This window comes from Mesoplodon mirus (assembly GCF_964341445.2).
Source record: "Mesoplodon mirus genome assembly, chromosome: X".
Classification (NCBI taxonomy): Eukaryota; Metazoa; Chordata; class Mammalia; order Artiodactyla; family Ziphiidae; genus Mesoplodon; species Mesoplodon mirus.
Window position 1 is genome coordinate 102249318 of NC_138981.1, and position 17582 is coordinate 102266899.

Sequence of the window (17582 nt, forward strand, 5' to 3'; positions counted from 1 at the left end):
GATCCGGGGAGAGATGCGGAGTAGCAGACAGAGGAGGAGAGAGAGGGGAAGAGTTGTGAGAGGAATAGGAGGGAGACAGGGGAGTGATGAGAGCGAGCACAGAGGAGGCGGCACCCAGACGACTTTGGAGTTTCTGTGAGGTGCTGCTGCGCTTACTGGACTACGTTTCTGAGTGATTCCCCGTATCCCTGTAATAACCCTCTCTTTTCCTTACCTTATTTTAATGGGTTATTGTTTCTTGCAACCTTTACCCTAAGGTACCTCTTCTTCCACAAACTCCCCAACCTCACCCTCAGTGATCTCATCCACTTTTTTTTCAGTTTAAAATGTTTTTATTCAATGTAATACATGCATGTAGCTAAGAAATAAAGGTGTACCAAAGGCTTATAGTGATAAGTAGAAGACCCTATGCCCACCCCTTTCCAGCAGTCACTCTTTGAAGTGTTTCTTAAGGTGTTTATATCAGTCATTTAAAAGAATAGGATTACCCTACTATATCTTTTTTTTTTTTTTTTTTTTTTTTTTGCGGTACGCGGGCCTCTCACTGTTGTGGCCTCTCGCGTTGCAGAGCACAGGCTCCAGACGCACAGGCTCAGCGGCCATGGCCCAGGGGCCCAGCCGCTCCGCGGCATGTGGGATCTTCCCGGACTGGGGCACGAACCTGTGTCCCCTGCATCAGCAGGCAGACTCTCAACCACTGCGCCACCAGGGAAGCCCCTGCTATTTCTTTTTCTTTTTCTTTTGGTAAAATATACATTGCACAAAATTCAGCATTTTAACTAATTTTAAGTGTACAGTGGCATTAAGTACATTCACATGGTTGTACAATCATCAGCACTATCCATCTACAGAAGTTTTTCATCATCTCCAACTGAAATTCTGTATCAATTAAACAGTAACTTCTCATTCCCTTCCTCGCCAGCCTCTGGTAACCACTGTTCTAGGTCTTGTCGCTATGAACTTGACTATTCGAGGTACATCATATAAATGGAATCGAACAATATTTGTCCTCTGGTGTCTGGCTTATTTCACTTAGCAAATGTCTTCAAGGGTTGTCTGAGTTGTTATATATATATCAGAATTTCATTCCTTTTTAAGGATGAATAATATTGTATTTTATACACACACACACAACATCATATTTTGTTTATCCATTCATTCATTGATGGACATTTGAGCTATTTCCATCTTTGGCTATTACAAACATGCTGCTATGAACACAAGTGTATAATATCTGTTTGAGTCTCTGCTGTCATTTCTTTTGGGTATATACTCAGAAATGGAATTGCTGGATCATATGGTAATTCTGTGTTTGCTTTTTTTGAGGAACCACCGTGCTGTTTTCCACATTCTACTATTTCTTGTCAAACACTTTTTTTTTTTTAAGAAGATGTTGGGGGTAGGAGTTTATTAATCGATTAATTTATTTTTGCTGTGTTGGGTCTTCGTTTCTGTGCGAGGGCTATCCCTAGCTGTGGCAAGCAGGGGCCACTCTTCATCGCGGTGCGAGGGCCTCTCACTGTCGCGGCCTCTCCCGCTGCAGAGCACAGGCTCCAGACGCGCAGGCTCAGCAGTTGTGGCCCACGGGCCCAGCCGCTCCGCGGCATGCGGGATCCTCCCAGACCAGGGCTCGAACCCGTGTCCCCCGCATTGGCAGGCAGACTCCCAACCACTGCGCCACCAGGGAAGCCCCTCAAACACTTTTTAAACATCATCTACTGACTTTGTATTATGGTAGCTGAGGATCCATCCACTTTTGAAGTATTCTGTAGCCCTTGTGTGCTGATGACTTCCCATCTACATTTCCAGCCCTGACTTTCCCCTGAACTTCAGGCTTATATTATCCAAATGCTTGCTGGACATCTCCGTGTGGGTGTTAAGCCCAGAGTATCCAAAGCGTAATTAAAATGCTTCCTCCTGCCCCTACCCCAAACTTTCTTTTTCTCTGGTTATTATACTGCCCCTACATCAGTGAATGTCACCAATGTCTACCCAGTTACTCAAACAAGAAACCTGCAGGTTATCACAAACTGCTGCAGGACCTTACCATCCAATGGATCACCAAGGCCTGCTGATTTTACCTCTGAAATATTTCTTGGCTCCATTCTCTTTTCATCTTCCTCACTGTCACTGCCCTAGTTTAGATGTTCATCCTCTATTGATGGACCCACTTGCCGCAGCCTCCTCCTAACTCATCTCCCTGCCTCCATACTTGCCCCCGTTTAATTCTATTGCAAACTGATCTAAGCCAGTTTAGTCTCTCACACCGTCAGGTACTTTTCAGTGAATATCAGTAGATTCCAATAACTAGAGATAGCTGTGGGTTGTAGTCCTCATCCCTTACAATCTCCACACCAGGTGGTATGTTCCACTGTAAACAGGACTTTGACCCAATTCTGCCAAGCATACATTTATTAGCAGTTAGACATAGTCCCGCTACCTGTCCTCATAAGATCCATTAAGCCTCACGCAGGAAAGGTTCACCTGAACCACATTTAACAATTCTCCAGCAGTAGCATTTTACCTAAACTTCTGGTCAGATCAGGCAACAGACTCATCCATTAAGTGTCAGGAGGCAGGACCCAATGGATTTCTAGACCTAGAATGCCACTCTGGGATCACCAGTGTTTTAGGCCCCATTCATGCACGGGCAGACAAAAGTGTCAGTCCATAAATCTGGAACACCATTTATTTAACCAGTGAAAGTTTGTTTCTATATATATATTTTTTAACGTCTTTATTGGAGTATAATTGCTTTACAATGGTGTGCTAGTTTCTGCTTTATAACAAAATGAATCAGCTATACATATACATATATCCCCATATCTCTTCCCTCTTGTGTCTCCCTCCCACCCTCCCTATCCCACCCCTTTAGGTGGACACAAAACACCAAGCTGTCTCCCTCTGCTATGTGGCTGCTTCCCACTAGTTATCTGTTTTACATTTGGTAGTGTATATATGTCCATGCCACTCTCTCACTTCGTCTCAGCTTACCCTTCCCCCTTCCCGTGTCCTCAAGTCCATTCTCTACATCTGTGTCTTGATTCCTGTCCTGCCCCTAGGTTCTCCAGAAGCAATTTTTTTTTTTAGATACCATATATATGTGTTAGTATATGGTATTTGTTTTTCTCTTTCTGACTTACTTCACTCTGTATGACAGTCTCTGGGTCCATCCACCTCACTACAAATAACTCAATTTCATTTTATAGCTGAGTAATATTCCATTGTATATATGTGCCATATCTTCTTTATCCATTCATCTGTCAGTGGACACTTAGGTTGCTTCCATGTCCTGGCTATTGTAAATAGAGCTGCAATGAACATTGTGGTACATGACTCTTCTTGAATTATGGTTTCCTCAGAGTAATATCCACTACAGAAATGAGCAAACCCTCTACTGTAGATTTAGGTAGACTGGTTGAAGCTTTCCAGTAGCTGCATCTGGAGTGTGGACTCATACTTAGAGCCTTCCAGATGCACACTAAGCACTGCTAGAGTGTGTTCCTCTTTGAGGTGCTTCAGATATTAACTGTCCCTAGAGTATATGTATGTATGTTCATGTACACATATAGGTGTGTGTGTGTGTCTCTCACTGTCTGTGCTGAGTGTTTGTTTGTGTTTGTTTGTTTGTTTTTTGGCCGGGACGCATGCAGCATCTTAGTTCCCGGACCAGGGATCGAACCCTCACCCCCTGCAGTGGAGGCGCGGAGTATTAACCACTGGACCGCCAGGGAAGTCCCTGTGCTGGGTGTTTTTAAAGTAAATTTCAGGCTATATAACAAATCTCCCCTCCCATGTACATCTGTCCATATTGTTCCCCTGCATAAAACCCTTCCCTTTCATGGTTCCCTGTTGCCTATAAAATCAAGTCCACACTCCTTCAAGTGACATACAAGGCCTTGTCAGACCTGCCCCTTACCACTTTCTTTTCTGCACTTTACACTGTAGTCTAGAATTACCAAGCTGCTTTTAGTGAAGCCCCACCAATGATTCTCTCCCCACCTGCCTCGCCCACCTTTCCCACTTTCCTTCACCTGGCTAACTCTTACTTATCCTCTATGACTCAATTCAGGCATCAGCCCTTTCAAGAAGCCTTTCCTGGAGCCTGATTCAGAGCTAAGCTTGTTTATTTTATTTAACACATGAATAGCACTTATTATGTGCCAGGAACTATTCTAAGTACTTCTCATCCTAATGACAACTCTATGAATTAGGGTCTATTATTATCCCTCTTTTCAAATGAGGAAACTGAGGCACATAGAGGTTTCACTTGTCCAAATTCACATAATTGATAAGTGGCAAAGTCACACTTCAGACCCAGGCTGTCTGGCTCCAGAGTCTGTGCTTATAGAAATCCGTATGCTATGCTCTGTATTTCCATAGCACGGTACGCATACCTCTATCTCATCATTTAGCATAACAGCTTGAAATTCTTTCTTTGGGTATGTGTCTGCTGCTTCGCCATCAGGGTATTAAAGCTCAATAGTCTCTGAAGTATGGTATATGGATAGATCATGAAGTTTGGAATTAGACATACCTGGGGTTAAGTCCCACCTCCGCTTTGTACTAGCTGTGTAACCTTAGGCAAATTATCTAACCTTTCTATGCTTCCTTTTCCTTATGTGTAAAGTGGGAATACGAATACCTCACAGGGCAATGGAAAGAATGAGATGATGTATCTAAAGCACTTAGCAGTGGGTCTGACATAGTAAAAAACAAAGCAAAACAAAAAAGTCTTGGTAATGCTTGATTATCACAACTAGTTATTATTATCTCTGCATCTCTAGCAACTACCACAGTGCTTGGAAAATAGACATTTGAGAAATACTTGTTGAACTGAACTATTGTGGAAATCTTTAGACTGACATAGATATCTAAAGTATATCTTGGTGTGTACGACTTCAGAAATGGTCCCCTGTAGTTAAGCAGGATGTGCCACCTCACTTTGCTGGGGCACCCATAAGAGTTTTACCTCCAAAGGGTAGATAGCCCTGGAGCTCTCCAGTCATATAACTAACAAGCATATCATTCTGGTCCTTGCAGCCATTAGTTTTACTGTAGCTGAAGCTCAAATAGGATAGCTCATCACTTTGAAGTGAGTCTTGTTATCCCAAGTCATCTCATCATCCTTCAAAATGAAAGAGAACTCCATTTAGTTTCCTTTTCTTAGAACAAGGGCTTCAGAACTTCCCAGGGCTATCCATTCTCATAGGACCTCTGACCTTTTCGGTCAGAGATGCAAATTTCCTTCTCAGTATCCCAGAGCTTTGATCCCTTCTGTTATAAATTTCACTTGTCAAATGAAAGAAAAATACAGTTATCAGTCATGCTCAAGTCACCTTTGGATAGTGTTGTGACAGAAAATGTCTCAGGTATCAATTAAGTACCCATCTTTTTGCACCCAAGGACAGTAGAAGATGCTACTTGAAAAGCTGAAATAAACATATATATCACATCCAGGTAATAATACACCCCCCCCCAGAATACTAAGGGAATGGAAGCTCCTAAGGCAGAAACTTTTGGTTAACTTAGGGCTAAGGAGAAACCTCATTTGGGTTCAGGTGGCCAATCTTTCTACAATATCTGAACCCACTTTCCTCCATAAAGGAGGACAGTCTAATGACCACCGATTCTTTCTTCCATGCGGATCTTGCAAGATCTCTAGGCCAATCACTTTTCAGAAGTTTAAGTAGAGAGACAAAGTGGAAGAAATTGAACTGAATTCATATTGTTGATGAAAAAAAATGAACACTCAGTCTATGAACGGAATGGAAAATTTTATTCAAGCCAACCTGAGGATTATAACCTGGGAGACAGTATCTCAGAGAGCTCTGAGAACTGTTCTGCCCCTTAGAGGTCAAAGCACAGTTATATCCATTTTTGAGACAGAGGGTTATACATCAGACGTATTGATAGTTTACACAATTCAGATCTGCATGTACGAAGTAGTGGGTCATTGTGACCCCTTACAGGGTTAAGAAGGAATGTTATCCCCTAAGGAGTTATCAAGTAGTGTGTCATTGTGGCCTCTTACAAGATTAAGGAGGAATGTTGTCTCCTAAGAAGTGATCTTGCTGGTACCGGGAGAACATTGCTCTTTATGGTTGAGCAGGTATTTCTGCCATGGGGGAGGTCTGGTTGGTGCATAATGCAGATACACAGTGCACACTAGAGGGGAGGGAGGAGGCCAGACGGTAGAGAAACATTTTATGTTTACATTTTTCTTGACTTGACTTAAAATGTGAATTTTTATTTCATCAGTATTAATCCTGGTCATAGCCTATATAATCTGGCAGTTTGATTAAACCTCTGATTGTTATGTTGTCATTTTTCTCTTTTTTAGAAGAACCCCACCACCTAACACACACAAACGTCCAACTAGCTGAGGGTTCTGGATTCTCAAGTGCTAAGGGAATAATGACTGGAGTGTGGGTTGGTCAGGAGAGGCTGCCTGGAGAAGGTCTCCAGCCGGATGGTGAAGGGCTGGTAGAGTTTTGATGGCAAGGGCTTCCCCGAGTTGAGGAAGAGGGGCTGGGCACGAGCCAGAGCACACAGCACCTGTAATAAACTAGAGGTGAGGTTAGCGGTTTTATGCTTAGAGCAAAGCCTGGAATTCCCCTCTCTTTTTCTGTCCAGATGGTCCGAAATAAACCACAGAGGTTCCAGAAACACAGAGATCGGAAATGTTCATGCTAGGAAAGTGCACTGGGCCAGAAGTGAAGAGCTACGATCTCTGATCCTGGTTCTACCGCCGATTTGTCACATAATGGTGGGCAGTTCGTGTAAACCTTTTTTAGACCATTTTCTCGCCAGTTAGATAGAGATAGATATATGATCAGACTACCACACGGAGCTGGTGGGAGGATTCAGTGAAAGCTTACAAATATCCATCAAATATAAGTTACTGAGATACTATTAGTAAAATGTACTAGTGGAGACGCTGGCACAGCTCTTCCTTCCGTTCTCCTTGGCCTCTTTAGCCAGCACTCAACGTGAATTTCACGAGAGGTTGCTGGTTGCCTTTCTAAAAACGTATTTAACCAGTTTCTTCATGCTACTCACAATTTGAAGGTCGAAATTCTAAACTTTGTAACAATCTAAAAAGGAATTTAAGGCAATCTTCTGACACTGTTGCAGACGTTCCAGGCTTCCTCTTACAATGCATAGAAGGTTTTAAAGCAACTGTTCTCTTTGACTAGCCCAGAAAAATCCTCCTTCCTTCATCTCCTTGAATCTAGCCTGCATATCTGAGAGAATTCTGATTATAGTTTATAACAGTATAACATTGGTGCCTAAGGGCCATTCCCTTAGCCATTCCCTTTACACCTGTGTTGAATGAAGGAGTTGGTGGAAGTTCAAATCTGTGTGTTAACAGATGACTTTAATTGGAGACTGAAGATGACCGCTTGTTAATAATTTGGCATATGAATCATTTAAAAAACAAAACACTTCTGGTGAAGAGAGGTGCTAGAATTCATCCTCATCCCCTCCTCCTGAGTGTGTATTTTACATAAAATCACACAGATTTTCTTAACAAGTTTAACAGTGTGCTATAACATAATTGCAATATTATACCAGAAGCATTATCAATGCTAAGTACTCTCCAGTTTAGAATGCATGAATAAATTCTCTAAAACTCTTGAGAAGAGTATCCATTTTCCCAGCTAAATAATCTTTAAGTTCAAAAGGTAAAATGAATATTTCTTCTTATATGAAATATGGCATATATGTGGGAGTAGAGTTTTGATAAGCATTTGTGAACTCCCTGCCGGTAGATTTAAAAACCTCCTTGGCAATCGCATGGCAACTAAGAATGCTATGCCCCCTTCTACCTAGGGGCCAACACATGGTGTCTTCAGAATTATGTATCCATTAAGGTAACATTAGCTCTGTCATTTTCAACATACGGCATCCAAGGTCACCCTGGATGCTGGCAACCAGCCAGTAGATGGGAAAAGAGAAAGAGTAGAGAAGGCATGTGAGCTTCTTAGACTGGCCTGAATGTCACCCACACCCCTTCCACCAACATTCCGCGGGCGAAGATTTGTCAGAAAGGCCCCACCTAGATGCAAAGGGAACTGAGAAATGGTAGTTCCTGTCTACAGAGCCACTTCCCAACCACAACTCAAGCATGATGGAAGGGCAATACAGATATTTGGAGGCTAGCTAAGTGACTTTGTCGCAGTTGTACTGTGGCAGTTACTAATTTCTTGTCTCAGCTCCAAAACCTCCAGACCCTGCTTTGTGATGCTGGCAGTAGGGCACTACAAACCACATTTCTGCTTTGTTGGCTGACTCTATGTTACGTTCTGCTAATAGGGGGCAGTAGAGGGAGACAGCAAAGCTGGAGAAGGAAGAGACTTACTCCTACCTGTTCGCTTACCGTGGGTTTTCCTGTCTGCTTCTTGTGGTTCCTGTATCACCACAGCCTTGCGTCATCACCCTGGAAACAGCAGTGCCTTCCTATAGCATCAGCTGAATCTGGTTGCAGTTTTTCCACCACTTGGACGAATCAGCCTCACTGTGTCTGCTGAGACACACCACCAACCATCTTGTGCCTCCCTCTTCAGAAATCTGGGTCCAGCACCACAGGGACCTTCCTCCAAGCTCAGAGGTCTCAGTACCAGTTGGCAAGTGCCCCCTTTTCAGAAGTCTGAGGTTTAGCTCCAGGGACCCCCTCTCCCAAGTTTTAGTAATTCAACCTCTTCTCTCCCCCTGCCCCCCGCCGCCTGCCCTGCTGCCTAAGGATAATAGCTGCTTCCTGCAGTTTTTACCTTTGTGAAACCTTAGAGCAGCACTATCCCATAAAAATATAATGTGAATACTAGTTTTTAATTTTCTAGTAGCCACATTTAAAAAAAGTAAAAAGAAATTAATGCTATATTTTGTATAACCCAATCTGATCTGCTTTCATTTTAGCATATGATCACTATAAAAATTATTGAGATATTTTTATATGAAGTCTTTGAAATCTGGTGTGTATTTTACACTTACAGCACATTTAAATTTGGAGGGTAAATTTCACCAGAAATACTTGATCTGCCTTAGATTTCATAAAATTTACAGTTGAAAATATAGATTCACCAGCTCACATTGTTCCAAACATACATAAAAATTTTCTAATAACTGAATTGAGTATCAATTTGTAACTTTTTATTTGGAAAAAATTGTGCACTCACAAGAAGTTGCAAAAATACTACAGAGAGGTTCTATGTACCTACCACCCGGCTTCCCCCATTAGTGACATCTTCCATGAGTTTAGTCATTGTCAAAGCCAGAAAATTAATTGGCACAACACAATTAAGTAGATTACAGACCTTAATCAGATTTCCCCAGTTTTTATATGCACTTATTTCTTGGTATGTCTTTGTGATTATATGGCATTTTATTGCTTGTACAGATTTGTATAACTACTTCACCACCATAATCAAGAGACAGAACTCTTCCATCACTACAAAGGATATTCCTCATGCTTCCCCTTTATTGTTACTTCTCCTCTCCCCTACACTGAGCCCCTGGCAACCACTTATATGTTCTCCATCTCTATAATTTTGTCCCAGAGTAATGGAAATAAAAATAAAAATAAACAAATGGGACCTAATTAAACTCAAAAGCTTTTGCACTGCAAAGGAAACCATAACCAAAACAAAAAGGCAAGCCACAGATTGGGAGAACATATTTGCAAATGATGTGATCAACAAGGGATTAGTCTCCAGAATTTACAAACAGCTCATGCAGCTCAATATCATCAAAACAAACAACCCAATCAAAAAATGGGCAGAAGACCTAAATAAACATTTATCCAAAGAAGACATACAGGTGGCCAAGAGGCACATGAAAAGACGTTCAGCATCGCTAATTATTAGAGAATTGAAAATTAAAACTACAATGAGATATCACCTCACACCAGTCAAAATGGCTATCATCAAAAAATCCACGAACAATAAATGCTGGAGAGGGTGTGGAGAGAAGGGAACCCTCCTACACTGTTGGTGGGAATGTAAGTTGGTGCAGCCACTATGGACAACAGTATGGAGGTTCCTTAAAAAACTAAAAGTAGAGCTACCATATGATCCTGCAATCCCACTCCTGGGCATATATACAGAGAAAACCATAATTCAAAAAGATACATGCACCCCAGTGTTCATTGCAGCACTATTTACAATAATCAAGACATGGAAGCAACCTAAATGTCCATTGACAGAGGAATGGATAAAGAAGATGTGGCACATATATACAATGGAATATTACTCAGCCATTAAAAAGAATGAAATAATGCCATTTGCAGCAACATGGATGGACCTAGAGATGTTCATACTGCGTGAAGTAAGAGAAAGAGAAATATCATATGATATCACTTATAAATGGAATCCAAAGAGAAATGATACAAATGAACTTATAAAACAGAAACAGACTCATGGATTTAGAGAAGGAACTTAGTGTCACCGGGGGGAAGGGTGGGGAGAAGAGATAGTTAGGGAGTCTGGGATTGACATGTACACACTGCTGTATCTAAAGTGGATAACCAACAAGGACGTACTGTACAGCACAGGGAACTCCGCTCAATATTATGTAACAACCTAAGTGGGATAAGAATTTGAAAAAGAATAGATACATGTATATGTATAACTGAATTACTTTGCTGTACACCTGAAACTATCACAACATTGTTAATCAACTATGCTCCAATATAAAATTTAAAAAAATAAATAATTCCTTAAGAAAAAGAATGTTATATAAATGTCATCCTATAGTATGTAATGTTTTGAAATTGGCTTTTTTTTTTCACTTAGCATAATGCCCTTAAGAGCCATTCAAGTTGTTGGGTATATCAGTGGTTTGTTCCTTTTTATTGCTGAATAATATTCCATAGTATGGATGCACCACAATGTGTTTGACCACTCACCTGTTGAAGGACATTTGGTTTGTTTTCAGGTTTCAAGCTGTGTGAGCATTTGAGTATAGGTTTTTGTGTGGGCCTAAGTTTTCATTTCTCTGGGATAAGTGCCCAGGAGTGTGATTGCTGGGTCATAGGTAACTCTATGTTTAATTGTCAGAATGATTTCCAGAGTGGCTATACCGTGTTTCATTCTGACCAACAGTGATAGCAAGATCCAGTTTATTGGCAACGCTGTCAGCATTTGGTGTTATCAGTGTTTAATTTTAACCATTTGAATAGGTATGTAGTCTCATCTCATTGTGTTCTTATTTGTGTTTGCCTAATGACTAGTGATTTTGGACATCTTTTCATGCATTTATTTGCCATCTGTATATCATCTCTGGTGAGGTATCTGTTCAAGTCTTTTCCCATTAAAAATTTGGGTGGCTGGTTTCTTACAGTTGAGTTTTAAGAGTTCTTGATATATTCTGTAGACAAATCCTTTGTTAGAGATGTGATCTGCAAATATATTCTCCCAGTCAGTCCATAGCTTGTCTTTTTATCTTCTTAACAGGGTTTTTCACAGAGCAAAACTTTTTCATCCTAAGGAAGTTCAATTTATTGATTTTTTTTTCTTTTATGTATTGTGCTTTTAGTGTCATGTGTAAGAATTCTTCACCTAACCCTAGGTCATGAATATTTTCTGCTATGTTTCATTCTAAAATTTTATAATTTTACATTTAAATCTGTGATCCAATTTGAGTCAATTTTTTTTTTTTTTTTTTTTTTTTTGCGGTACACAGGCCTCTCACTGTTGTGGCATCTCCCGTTGCGGAGCACAGGCTCTGGACGTGCAGGCTCAGCGGCCATGGCTCACGGGCCCAGCCGCTCCATGGCATGTGGGATCTTCCCGGACCGGGGCATGAACCCGTGTCCCCTGCATCGGCAGGCGGACTCTCAACCACTGCACCACCAGGGAGGCCCCTGAGTCAATTTTTATGTAAGTTATGAGGTTTAGGTCTAGGTTTATTATATTATACTTCTGCCCATGGATGTCCAATTTTACCAGCACCATTTATTGAAAAAAATAACCATGTTTCTGGGGTCCCATAACCATCGAGTTTCACTGGATGGACTCACAAGACTCAATAGCAGGCTTTACTCACAGCTAAGCTTTATTACATCAAAGGATACAGACCAAAAGTGATAGGAAAAATATATGCATTCAGTAGAGTTCAGAGAGGTCATCTGAACCATCTGAAGCCACACAAGGATGTGCTTTCTCTCTATCAGTGAACTACAGGTGTGGAATAACCTTGCCCAGGGAAGCCTGTTCAAGACTCTGGATCTGCGGCTTTTCTGTGTAGGGGAACAGCTCTGTCATGGCAGTCTGGTGAAATTGATCACATAGGCAAATGCTTGACCTGTATTTATCTGAGTCTTAGCAGAACTCCTTGTGATCCACTTGGAACACAAGAGGATGGGAGGCACTTTTTGTTTTGTGGTTACCCCTTTCCGGTATGTCGGACAGGGAGCATGGGTTGCAGGTACATTTGGCTACTCTTCCTTTCATTCTCCATGTAAGTAATTATCTGAATCCAAAAAGGGCTCATTGTGTTTTTATTGGCCGTAGGCGTCAGACCTTAGTCTTTGCTCATGCTCCACTGAATTGCTTTTTCATCTTTATAAAAAATCAGTGGGTATATTTATGTGAGTCAATTCTTTTCAACAGCTTTGTTGGGGTATAACTGACATACAGTAAACTGCACATGTTCAAAGCATACAATTAAGTTTTGACATATGTATACACCTATGAAACCATCAGCACAGTCAAGATGATGAACATACCGCAAAGTTCCCAAGCGCCCTCTGTAATCCCTCCTTCCCCTCTGTCTCCAGGCAATCACTGATCTGTTTTCTGTCATTTTAGGTTAGTTTGCATTTTTTAGAATTTATATTTGAATCATACATTGAATCATACATCTTTTTTCCAGCTTCCTTTGTTGAGCATAATTATTTTGAGATTCACCCATGTTGTTGCATATATCAATAGTTCATTCCTTTTTTTTGCTGAGTAATATTTCACTGTGTGGGTATATATACAACTAATTGTTTACCCATACACCTGTTGATGGATGTTTGGATTTCCAGTTTTTAGCTATTGCAAATAAAGCTTTTATGAACATCTGTGTACAAGACTTTCTATGGATAATGTTTTCTTTTCTCTTGGGTAAATATCTATGAGAGGAGTGGCTGAATCATTTCATAGGTGTATGTTAAACTTTTTTAAAAACTACCAAACTGTTTTACAAAGTGGTACCATTTATATTACCACCAGCCATGTGATAGAGTTCCAGTTTATTGGCATCCTCAGCAACACTTGCTATGACGATTCTTTTTAATTTTACCCATTCAAATTGATGTGTAGTGCTTTTCCTTTTGGTTTTGCCTTGCATTTACCTAACGATCAGTGATGCTGAAACTCTTTTCATGTGTTATTTGCCATCTGAATATCTTCTTTGGTGAAGTGTCTATTCAAATCTTTTGCCCATTTTATATTGATGGGGTTTTCTATTTTCTTATTTTTGAGTTTTTACAGTATTTTATATATTTTGGATACAAATCCTTTATCAGATATATGCTTTGCAAACATTTTCTTCCAGTCTATGAATTGTCATTCTCATTATCTTAACAGTGTTTTTCAAAGAACAAAAGTTTTTAATTTTTGTGAAGTCTAACCTATCAATTTGTTTTTAATGGCTTATGCTTTTGGTGTCATATCTAAGAAATCATTGCCTAACCCAAGGTCATGAGATTTTTCTCCTAAATTTTCTTCAAGAAATTTTGCAGTTTTAGTTTTTATATTTAATACTGTGATCCATTTTGTGTATGGTGCAAGGTATTAATCCAAGTTACTTTTTGCATATGAATATCTAGTATTTCCAGGACCATTTATTGAAAAGGTTATTCTTTTTCTAATGAACTGCCTTTTCACCTTTGTAAAAAAAGTCAGTTGTCTATATTTGTGTGAGTATATTTCTGGGCTCTCTGTTCTCTTCCATTAATATATTTTTCTGTTTGGACATCAATCCCACACTGTCTTGATTATAGTGTAGCTTTATAATACTTTTTTTTTTTTTTTTTTTTTTTTTTTTTTTTTTTTTGCTGCACCACGCACATGGCTTGCAGGATCTTGGTTCCCTGATCAGGGATTGAACCCGGGCCCTGGCAGTGAAAGTGTCAAGTCCTAACCCCTGGACTGCCAGGGAATTTCCTATAATACATCTTAAAATCAGGTAGTGTTAACCTTCCAAATGTGTTCTTTTCTCAAAGTGGCTTTGACAATTCTAGGTCATTTGCATTTACATATGAATTTTAGAATCAGCTTGTGATTTTCTATAAAAATTCCTGCTGGGAATTTGAAAGGGATTATATTGAATCTGTAAATCAATTTGGGAAGAATTGTTATCTCAACAATATTGAGTCTTCTGACCCATGAATAAGGTATAAATATCACTATTTAGATTTTATTTAATTTCTCCCAGCAAAGCTTTATAGTTTTCAGCATACAGGTTTTGCACATCTTTTCTTGACCAAATGCTTTGGCCAGAACCTCTAGTACAGTGCTGAATATAAATAGCGAGAATGGGGCTTCCCTGGTGGCACAGTGGTTGAGAATCTGCCTGCTAATGCAGGGACCACGGGTTCGAGCCCTGGTCTGGGAGGATCCCACATGCCACGGAGCAACTAGGCCCGTGAGCCACAACTACTGAGCCTGCACGAGTCTGGAGCCTGTGCTCCACAACAAGAGAGGCTGCGATAGTGAGAGGCCCACGTACCGCGATGAAGAGTGGCCCCCGCTTGCCACAACTAGAGAAAGCCCTCGCACAGAAACAAAGACCCAACACAGCAAAAATAAATTAATTAATTAATAAAGAGTGAGAATGGACATCTTGATTTGTTACTGATCTTCTTATAGGGAAAGCACTCAGTCTTTCACCATTAAGTATGATGTTAGGTATAGGTTCTTCATAGATGCTTTTTATCAGGTTGATGAAGTTCCCTTCTATTCCTAGTTTGCTGAGAGTTATTATCAGTAATGGATGAAAGAGCTGTGAGGTGGAAGCTTTGGACCTCACCCTACCTTAGTCAGAATTGTTCTGTTTTATGTTTTATGTGTGGATATTCTCTGTGAACTTTGTTTGCAAAATGAATTCAACTCCTAATAAGAAAAAAAGTTTGCATAACACTACTTTATACAACGAGTAAATGTATTAGTCAGGGTACTCCAGAGGAACAGAGCCAGTAGGATAGATAGATAGATAGATAGATAGATAGATAGATAGATAGATAGATGTGTGTGTGTGTGTATAATATAATATAATATAATGAGGAATTGGTTCACAGTATTACGGAAGTGAGAAGTCCCAAGATCTGCCATCTGCAAACTGGAGACCCAGGAAAGCCAGTGGTATAATTCTTAGAGAATGGATGAATTCCAGTCCAAGTCTGGAGGCCTGACAACCAGGTAAGCCAATGGTGTAAAATCTCAGTACAAGGGCAGAAGATCAATGTCCCAGCTCATTCAGGCAGACAAGAAGCAAAATGGGCGAATTCTTCATTCCAGCTTGTGTTCTATTCAGGTCCTCAATGGATTGGATGATGCCTACGTTGGGGAGGGCAGTCTACTTTACTGAGTCCACCAATTCAAATGCTCATCTCATCCGGAAACACCCTCATAGACACACCCAGAAATGATGCTTAATCTGGGCACCCCTTAGCCCAGTCAAGTTGACACATAAGTTAACCACCACAGTAAGTCATTGAAAAATTGAATATAAATTTAAGTTTTTATTTCCCAATGAACTAGAAACACATAGGGAAATCTTTTGAAAGAATATTCCTGCATTCTTTCTAAAATCTAGAGGATTCCTAGGCCATGCTTGAAAACGCTGATTCTGGGAATTCCCTGGCGGTCCAGTGGTTAGGACTCCTCACTTTCACTGCCAAGGGCGCAGGTTCAATCCCTGGTCGGGGAACTAAGATCCTGCAATACGTGCGGTGTGGCCAAAAAAACAAAACAAAACGAAACAAATGCTGATTCCGCAGCCTCTTAGAAGAAGTAGAGTTGTAAGACTGAGAGGGAACTTTCCAGAGAAGACTGATCTAACCTTCTGCCCCCAGGGATAGTAGTAGAGCTGGGGAGAAGGTGTGGTGAGTCTAGAGAAGGACATTTTCCCATTTCTCTCACTGTTCTATATCTTAGCAACAAGGCATAAGTTCTGCACAGCCTTGGATTCCCTTGGGATTACAGACTGCTTGAGGGCAGGAACTGTATTACTTTGTTTTCTGTAGCTCCTTCACCTGTCTCTCACAGTTCTTTAAACATCTCATGGGGACTTCCCTGGTGGCCCAGTGGCTAAGACTCCATGCTTCCAATGCAGGGGGCACGGGTTCGATCCCCGTTCGGGGAAATACAATCCCACATGCCACGTGGCACAGCCTAAAAAAAAATAAAAATCTGCTTTAGGGCTTCCCTGGTGGCTACAGTGGTTGAGAGTCCGCCTGCCGATGCAGGGGACACGGGTTTGTGCCCTGGTCCGGGAAGATCCCACATGCTGCGGAGCGGCTGGGCCCGTGAGCCATGGCTGCTGAGCCTGCGCGTCCGGAGCCTGTGCTCCGCAATGGGAGAGGCCACAGCAGTGAGAGGCCCGTGTACCACAAAAAAAAAAAAAAAAAAAAAAAAAAGGCCTATCCCTTCCCTCAGGAAGTTCACAGTCTAATGGGAAATACAGACATGTAATTTATGTTATCATACAACTTGATGGCTGCTCTCAGAAATGCCAACTGTCATGATGGCAGGAACAGCTGACATGGGGAAGGGTCTAGTATCGAGAGCATCTCAGTACAGTTCTATAAGCACCAAATGCCCTCCACTCCATTCAGAACATTGTGTCCTGAGAAGAGAAGTGTCATTACGACCAGATATTGATGTTCATGGTAGTGATGAGAACAGAAGGACCTGAGAGTAGAGATCACACTTTTTTACTAAAATACTTCCAGTTTTTTTTTTAAAAAAACAAAGGAATGGTATGCGGTGTCAGTTCCTGTGAAAGTATTCAGTGCTCCTTACTTCACTCCGAATAGGAACCTGTCTGGACAGAGAATTCATAGACTCTATCATCAATATGTCTCTCTGTTTAAAAAAAAATTGGTTCCAATTTCAAAAATTAAGATACAGTGTTGCTCTGATCCTGAAAGAATGGAATAATCTGGAAGGATTTGCCATTTTACCAAGAGAATTTAGAGGTTTACTATGGATTAGAATTGCACCAAAATTTAAGAATAGTAACATTAAATAATGATATAATTTACACTTGGGGATGCATTGTCTCATTATTGTATCATTTCTTTTACTGTGCAGAAATTAGTTTTTTCAATTAAGATATTGGTTGCCTTTTTTTACACCAGAGTTTCCCTCTTTCAGAGTTATAAAAATGACAGTTTATGTTGCAATCAGTTATTTTGTATGATTCATGAAGAAACACTTTAAAAATAACTTTGTAATAAAGACAGAAAACTGTTTCTTTACAATTGTGATTCATCATAATTACTTTTGAACATTTGGTAAATCCTATTTTGGGTAATTTTTAAGAAGTACTTTAAAACTCTTTCAGAGTCTGTTTAAGGCCCTCCTTTGTGA

At 40.5% G+C, this 17582-nt stretch overlaps 1 long non-coding RNA gene across 5 annotated transcripts in view; it reads left to right on the forward strand.

The window, feature by feature from the left end:
* Positions 1 to 16618, forward strand: part of LOC309796047 — a 65549-nt gene extending 48931 nt beyond the window's left edge. For 2 of the 5 annotated variants that reach the window (XR_014292412.1, XR_014292414.1), the window contains one exon: positions 8429 to 8822. This is a non-coding gene — a long non-coding RNA (uncharacterized lncRNA). Of the gene's footprint in view, positions 1 to 6636; positions 6770 to 8428; positions 8823 to 9400; positions 10895 to 15286; positions 15408 to 15522 lie in introns of those variants that run through there. The other 3 variants (XR_014292410.1, XR_014292411.1, XR_014292413.1) reach the window with 3 other exon arrangements.
* Positions 16619 to 17582: the final 964 nt, after the last annotated feature.